Genomic DNA, 8,167 nt, shown 5'->3' with positions numbered 1-8,167 from the left:
ATTGTAGCTAACCACCCTTGATCTAGGCTCTTCTATGCATTAGTCTGAATACCAGGACATTCTTGATGCAATTTCTAGACTAGAAAAACACAACCATTTTGAGAAGAAAACAAAAGGTGCCAAAGATTTTACCTTACAGGTTTAAATGACCAACTGTATTTAACCAACGTCAAGTTTTCTCAAAGGTGTCCTAATATCCATTTGACTCTTTCACATCTAATGGGAATTTTCAATGAAACCAATTAATCAATGCATGCTTGCAAACCTGGTCATAAAAATAATATATCTTCACTCTCCTAACTTCTTTCTTTGTATCTACTACCAGAGTTACACCTCTTCCATGGTTGTCAGTGGCCATTATAACCTTAACTTCTCTCTGTCTTGTCTCGTGTTTATATCCTGTCAGTAGCATTCCCCTATCTCGTCTTTTGATCTTTCACCTAACATCTGTACTTTTCAGACCAGCTTTAAGTTTTTATATCTTTATCCTGACTTACGGGAACACAGAGATGATACTGGAACAATGCATTTAAAGACAATTTTATTGTTCAACTACTAAAAATGATGATGAAAGTTTATATCTCTTGTTGTGGAAAAATGCATACAAATATAATGTTAAAAGACAGAAACAGATTATTAAAGAGTACATAGAAATGTAATCTCACGCCTGCAATCCCAGCACTTTGGGAGGCCAGGGTGTGTAGATCACTTGAGCCTAGGAGTTCGAGACCAGCATGGGTAATGTGGCAAAACCCCGTATCTACAAAACATACAAAAAAAAAAATTAGCAGGCAGGGCATGGTGGCATGCACCTGTAGTCCCAACTACTCAGGAAGCTGAGGTGGGAGGATTGCTTGAGCCTGGGATATTGAGGCTGCAGTGAGCTGTGATTGCATCACTGCACTCCAACCTGGGAGGCAGAGCGAGCCCCTGTTTCAAAACAAAAAAGAAAAGAAAAGAAAGAAAAGAAGTATGATCCCCTTTTTTGTATCAAATTTTTTTTTTCTTGTATAGAAAGTAGTTCGGCACCGCGTATTCTCACTCATAAGTGGGAGTTGAATAATGAGAACCCATGGACACAGGGAGGGGAATATCACATACAAGGGTCTGTCGTGGGGTGGAGGGCAGGGGGAGGGAGATCATTAGGACAAATATCTAATGCATGCGGGGCTTAAAAGCTAGATGATAGGTGCAGGGAACCACCATGGCACATGTATACCTGTGTAACAAACCTGCACATTCTGCACATGTATCCCAGAACTTAAAGTAAAATAAAATAATTTTAAAAAGAACAAAAAAGTAGTTTGGAAGAATTGGTACCCTAATGTGAACTGGTTATCTTTGGTTGCATGGTGACAATACAAATCTCTTAATTTTATTCATCAACAAAGGTATTTTACTAGTTTAATATAAAGCATGGGCCAGGCGCGGTGGCTCACGCCTGTCATCCCAACACTTTGGGAGGCCGAGGTGGGCAGATCACTTGAGGTCAAGAGTTTCAGACCAGCCTGGCCAACATGGCGAAACCCCATGTCTACAAAAAATACAAAAATTAGCCAGGCGTGGTAGCACACACCTGTAATACCAGCTATGCAAGAGGCTGAGGCAGGAGAATCACTTGAACCTGGGAGGCAAAGGCTGCAGTGAGCCAAGATCATACCACTGCATTCCAGCCTGGGTGACAGAGTAAGATTCCACCTCAAAAAAACAAAAGCAAAAAAAAAAAAAAAAAAAAAGCATGGGGTAAAGAATAGCTTTTCTTTCCATGTGGCCTTTCATGTCTTAGAATTTTAAGTCACCCAGAAATTGGTGTGTGGGGTATTTTTCAGCTCTCATTATTCTATTTGATTTGGCATGATTTTATGCATAATCACCAGAGCTACTTAATTATATATTTAATCCTAATAAAATGCTAGCCAATATGGCAAGACCTGAAACTAACACGGAGAAGAGTGTAGAATCAATACCTTTTCAGAGTTTTGAGAAAAAAAGACCAGATAATTAAATATATGATTATAACGAATAGCTAATTGCCATAGTTAGGAGATATAGGAGGTTATTGGAATGTTTAAGAGGGGCATATAATCCAGTGTAAAGACATCAAGGAAAGTTCTCTCAATGAAGTCATGTCATGATAAAGAGAGAATAATTTGGGGGAGGAGAGGTTCTAATTACATGGGCCAGAACATCAAACCGGTAGGTAGTAATATGATTTTTTTTAATCTGCAATATAACATGCTGTGAACATCTAATTCTTCTTTAAACATTCTATTTCTTTCATTGACTTCTAGTATTCTATGTGATGGAAACATTAATTGCTTCCTGTCTTCTAGCAGCTATGAAGAAATTATAATAATTTTTGATAAAAAAACACTGAAAACTCATTTATGAAATCTCCTTTGGGAAGGGAATGATTAATCCTTGAATAAATAGCTTTATAAGTCAGAAGGAAAAAGGCAAATCTTATGAAGGAAGTTAATTTATAAATCCTAGACTCTGGTTTTTATTGGCTACTTACTAGATTTTTATAGAAAAGGAGAATATTTATAATTTCAGATTAAAATTTTTAAATGAAGAGGTGATGGAGAAAGCACAGCTAATTTCTGTATGCACTGAGATAGCATTTAATGGTTGAATTAAGATGTAGATTCAGTGGTAGATATGAAACTTTACTATTCTAGGGTCTGACCAGGAATTTAAGAAGACTGTGTTTTCATTTTGAGCCGAAGATACAAACAAAGGAAACCCTAGCTGATAAAGTGTAGTGTTGCCAGACCGGTGAATTGCATGCAATATGTATGATGATCCTTCTTGTAACATCAGATGTTTTTGTGGTTCGTATATAAAATACTTTTTGTGTCTTTTATAGTTTCAGGTATGGTAAAATAAAGCACACTTTAGGGGCTTTGCTTTGACTACGAATTACGTACAGATGATTTTAGTCATAAGGATATGCTAAATTAGCTAGACTCAGACCTTCATTTTGTCAGTTTGTTTTTATTATGGTAAAATTACATAACATTAAATTTACCAGCTTAACCATTTTGAATATACAATTCAGTGATATTAAGTGTATTCCTAATGTTGTACAGTCATCATTGCCATTGATCTCCAGAACTCTTTTTCATGTTGCAAAACTGAAACTGTATATCCATTACACAATAACCGGCCATTTCCTCTCCCCCACAGCCTCTTGACTTTTACATAGAGTATGTTCTAAATGATTTTTTTAAAATCTGAACTACAATTTGTTTATAGGAGCAAAACAATCCAGTGATGGTTGAATTTCCAAACTGCTCCACAAAATCCTATTTATATACTAGCTAATGAAACTTATTAAATTGATAAAAACATACAAATTCATGGACAAGATTAGAAGCCATAATAGACAGTAGGTTGAAACCTGGTGTAAATGAAAGATATCTATTTTAAAAAAACACTTTATTGGGTACAAGATGATCCTTAATAAATATGCAAATGGACAGTTTCTGCTTGGCATCCGCCATACCTTTTGTTGTGTTTATCTCTTACATCCTGGTGCTTTTCTTTCCAACTTCTAAACACTTACTTCCCTAATACTATCCTAAGCCTGCCTGCCATGCCCCACACAGGCCTGTATCATTCCCTGAAAGTCCCATACTTTAAAAGAACTTCCTTCTCTTTGCACATTTTGATTGGCGAGCTTCAAACATGAGGGTGAGATATTTCATATTAACATAGACTAGAAAGATACATGCAAACAGCATTTTGCAAGTTATTTTTCATATTCTTAGATCCCATGAGAATTCACAGATAGCATTACATTGCCAGGTAAAAGAAAAAGAAACAGATTCCATCACACCATGCAAAATACCAAATGAAGAGCATTAAGAAGTACTAGAGATGACATTCCATATAGCTTGAACTGTTTATCAGACCTTTTTCAGATGCCAACTTTGTGGCTTACAGAGAAGCTGCTCTGTTATTAAACTTAAAAAAAAAAAAGTTAAATTACATTTGCTAAGGTTGAATCATAGATACTGAATTTTATAAATTCCCTCTAGTAAGAATCTCAATTTACTTTCTTTCTCCATCTATTACTGTTTCCATGTTTTATACTTCTTGAGGAACTTAGACTTGATGCTGGAGATGGTGAAAATTTAAACTGCAAATTTTGGAGGAGTGAGAGTGGCTGCAAACTCCTAAGCCAGAAGTCATTTCTCTGGGCTTCCATAGGTGGTTTGTATGTAGAGAATCTGATGGCTCTTGTTTTTCTCGTTTCCTTCAGCTTCTCACATATACTGTCGGGAAAAAAAGGCAAATTGTTTTGTAGGCCAATAGTTCCCCAAATGATGCTTTACTTTCTATCTTTTGTGATACCCTATTTATCATTATTTAGTGCAAGAGTGTTCCAAGCTGCCTAGTATGTGGCCTTATGTAGCTCTGCTGAGACAGTTTCTAACCCATGAAATTTGGTGTGCTAGAAAACTGACAACTATTTACTTTTGTGATATGAACTCTTGCTTTTCAGTAAAGTTTGAATCATGAGAGTTTGCCCTGTGATCCCTGAGAGCACATACACTTCCTTGGAAAATGCAAGATAGAGAAGGACTCCCCTTAATATTTAAGATTGATTATTTGTATAATTCCCTTGGTGTTTTCTCACAGTATACTTGGTGATATTGATTGCGATAAACTCATAAGAAAAGACAATATTTTCTCAATCAATTATTCTATTCCATCCCATTCAATTTAGTTTAATTCAATTTGCCTGTGTTGAGTTCTTCTTCTGTAGCAGGAGAACCATTGCTTACCTCTAACCAGTACTTGAAGGTCATCTCTCATCTGAATGTTACCATTTCTTGCTGGCTAGGGCATTTCAGCAAAGGTCTTTGTGCTAGAAAGAAATCATGCAAGTGTTTTACAGCATACTTTGTCTGGTAATTAAAATAACCGAAAGTGTTCTGGTCACAAAGCTGTTTCACTTATTATAGTATACTATTTTAATAATAGTTCAGTTCTCAACGTTTCTTCCTACACCAACTACTGTGCTACAGTACACAATTCATTCTAGTACTTGAGAATAGTATCCATTAAGAGTTAGATGTTTGAAGGGCATATTTTTCAGTAACACTAACCCTTCTTATTCTTGTATTTTAATCATTGCTGCACTTGGTTTATAACTGTGACATCGTCACGTCAGTAATTCTTACAGGTATAATGCCAAGTAAAGTTACCCTTTTCAGCCAAAAACATTGCCATAGGGTAAAACTAAATTGGGGTTAAAGAAACAATATAAAAGTAAATCAGAACAGACATTTATAGGAAGGAAATAATATTTTTATTGAGTGGCCTCAAGCAGCAGTAATGTTCAGAAATGGGAAAATGCTGTCCTAAGGAAAATAGAAAAATAATGGAAGACTCAGTTTGAAGGACCAAATACTTGTAACTCATAAATTTTCTCAATATCATAAAAACATTTTTCCATTTATTTTTAGATGATATGTAATAATTGTACATATTTATGGGATACAGAGTGATATTTCAATATATGTACACAATGTGGCATGATCATATCAGTGTAATTAGCATATCTGTCACCTGGAACATTTATCATTTCTTTGTGTTTGTGAACACTCAAAATCCTCTTTTAACTTTTTGAATATATACACTAAATTATTGTTAACCATATTTATCCTACAGCGCTAAGAACACTAAAACTTATTCTTCCCTTTGTATCTATAATGAGCTGTAACTTTATATGTGATAACCAGCCACTCGCTGTCCTTCCCTCCCTTCTACCCTTCCTAGCACCCTCTAATAACCACAATTCTACTCTCTACTTCTATAAGCTCAATTTATAAAGAGATTTTTATTAACATAGGCTATTCTTTCTTTCTTTTTTTTTTTCTTTGAGAGGGATTCTCACTCTGTTGCCCAGGCTGGAGTGCAGTGGGGTGAACTTGGCTCGCTGCAGCCTCTGCCTCCCAGGTTCAAGCAATTCTCCTGCCTCAGCCTCCCAAGTAGCTGTGACCACAGGTGCCTGCCATCACGCCTGGGTAATTTTTGTATTTTTAGTAGAGACAGCGTTTCACCATGTTGGCCAGGCTGGTATTGAACTCCTGACCTCAGGTGATCTACCCGCCTCGGCCTCCCAAAGGGCTGAGATTACAGGTATAAGCCACTGCACCCAACTGATAGGCTATGATTTCTTTATAAACTAAGCCTGATCTATGCAAACAAAAGAAAATAGAGAACTCAATAATTATGTAATGAAACTGATCTGCATAAGCAGTTGCTCTAGATTAGATTAGGCTTCATTATTTTTACTCTCTATCTTTTAAAATTAGAATTATCTATAATTTACTTCAATTAATGATCAGTATAGATGAAGTTTTTCATCTTAGCTTATGACTGTATCTACCCAGGCCTATTAATAGAAGCTGATCTTTTCTGACCATTCAATTACGCTATCATAATAATAGTACCCATAATAGTTTTCTCTAGGGAAGATGGGTTGACTTGAGAACCAGAAACTGTTAAATAAAATATTATCTTGCTTTTATGCTCTATTTCAGTTATTAGAACTATTAGTTTCAGCATTATGTGACACAGTTAAAATGAACCATTTTGTGAATGGTCTGAAATATTTGGACACAGCCTACAAAATTCTTGGCCAAAAATGTTTTACATTTAAGCCTGAATTTGTCTCTATATATTGATTACAGTTACCTGAAAATTCACCAGTTATTAACTTTATAAGCTTTGGTTCATAAGCTGCAATGACTGGGAGGGTTTGTGAGCTCAGCTTATCACCAGAAATAACTCAATAACTATTCACAGGCAATCATGGACACAGTCAGTCACCAGAGGTCAGCTCACATGGCCAACCATTTATTTGCCAAAAGGTACCTAAAAGTTTCTTACCTTTTTTTTTGTACTCCCTCTTCTCTCTTTAGGGTACTACCTCTGTTTAGTCTTAGCCATTGTGCCCTAGGCCAAGTTCCATTTATTCTTTGATACCAAGCTTCTAAAACCCTGTTTGTTTCAAAATTTTTAAATTGTAGTTGTCTACAAGACAAACCCCTCTCTTCCAATAACTTTTTTTGTCTTTTAAAGTACAGCTTTATGCATCTTTATGCCAATATACCCATTCTTCACTAGGGATAGAAATGGGCAGGGGAAGTAAGTGAAGGGGCCACAGATTTTTTCACTTCCACGTGCAGACAAAAAAAAATCAGCACATCTCCCATGACTGGTGGAGAAATGACCTAAGAAGGCAACTTGCCATTTTTAAGTTCTTCTATTAAGTAATCAAGTCAGAAAAGAGAAAGCACTGTGCAATACTCTAAACCATAATATAAATTTAATTATAGTTTTCCTAAGTTACTCTGTACCTATAAAGTACATTTTAAAAGATTGTACTGTTAATAGACAACACTTCCCTATAATTTTGATGTATACTCATTATATCACAAACAAAACTGAATTTCTAGTTGTGCATGGTGGCTCACACCTATAATTATAGTGCTTTGGTAGGCTGAAGTGGGATGCTCACTTGAGGCCAAGAGTTTGAGATCAGCCTGGGCAACGTACCAGGACCCTGTCTCTACAAACAAACAAACAAACAAACAAACAAACTACACCATGGTCCGTGCCTGTAGTTCTAGCTACTTGGGAAGCTCATGTGGGAGAATCCCTTGAAGCTAGGACTTGGAAGCGACAGTGAGCTAGGATTGTGCCACTGCACTCCAGCCTGGGATACAGAGTTTGGTCCTATCTCTAATATATATATATTTTTATATACATATAATCTATTATATATAGTATATAATATATGATCTATTATATAATATATCTTATATATCTTATAAGATATATATAATATATGACATATTTCATATATAAGATATATAATATATAAGATATATTATTATATTAAATATATAATATTTAAATATATTAAATATATAATATATAAGATATATATCTTATATATGAAATATGTCATATATATTATAGATTATATGTATATACCCTGAATATTCTATATCCAACAATGACTTTTTATTGTTAGTAATGCTCTCCTCTTCTATACTCTGGATATGAAAGAAATACTCTTTTCACTTCTGCTTTTTCAATTTAAATGTGTATAGGAAAAAATATCCTCATATAAATGCCTCTCCAA

Source organism: Macaca fascicularis, chromosome 2 (genome assembly GCF_037993035.2).
Source record: "Macaca fascicularis isolate 582-1 chromosome 2, T2T-MFA8v1.1".
Lineage (NCBI taxonomy): Eukaryota > Metazoa > Chordata > Mammalia > Primates > Cercopithecidae > Macaca > Macaca fascicularis.
Note: the sequence above shows the minus strand (reverse complement) of the source record.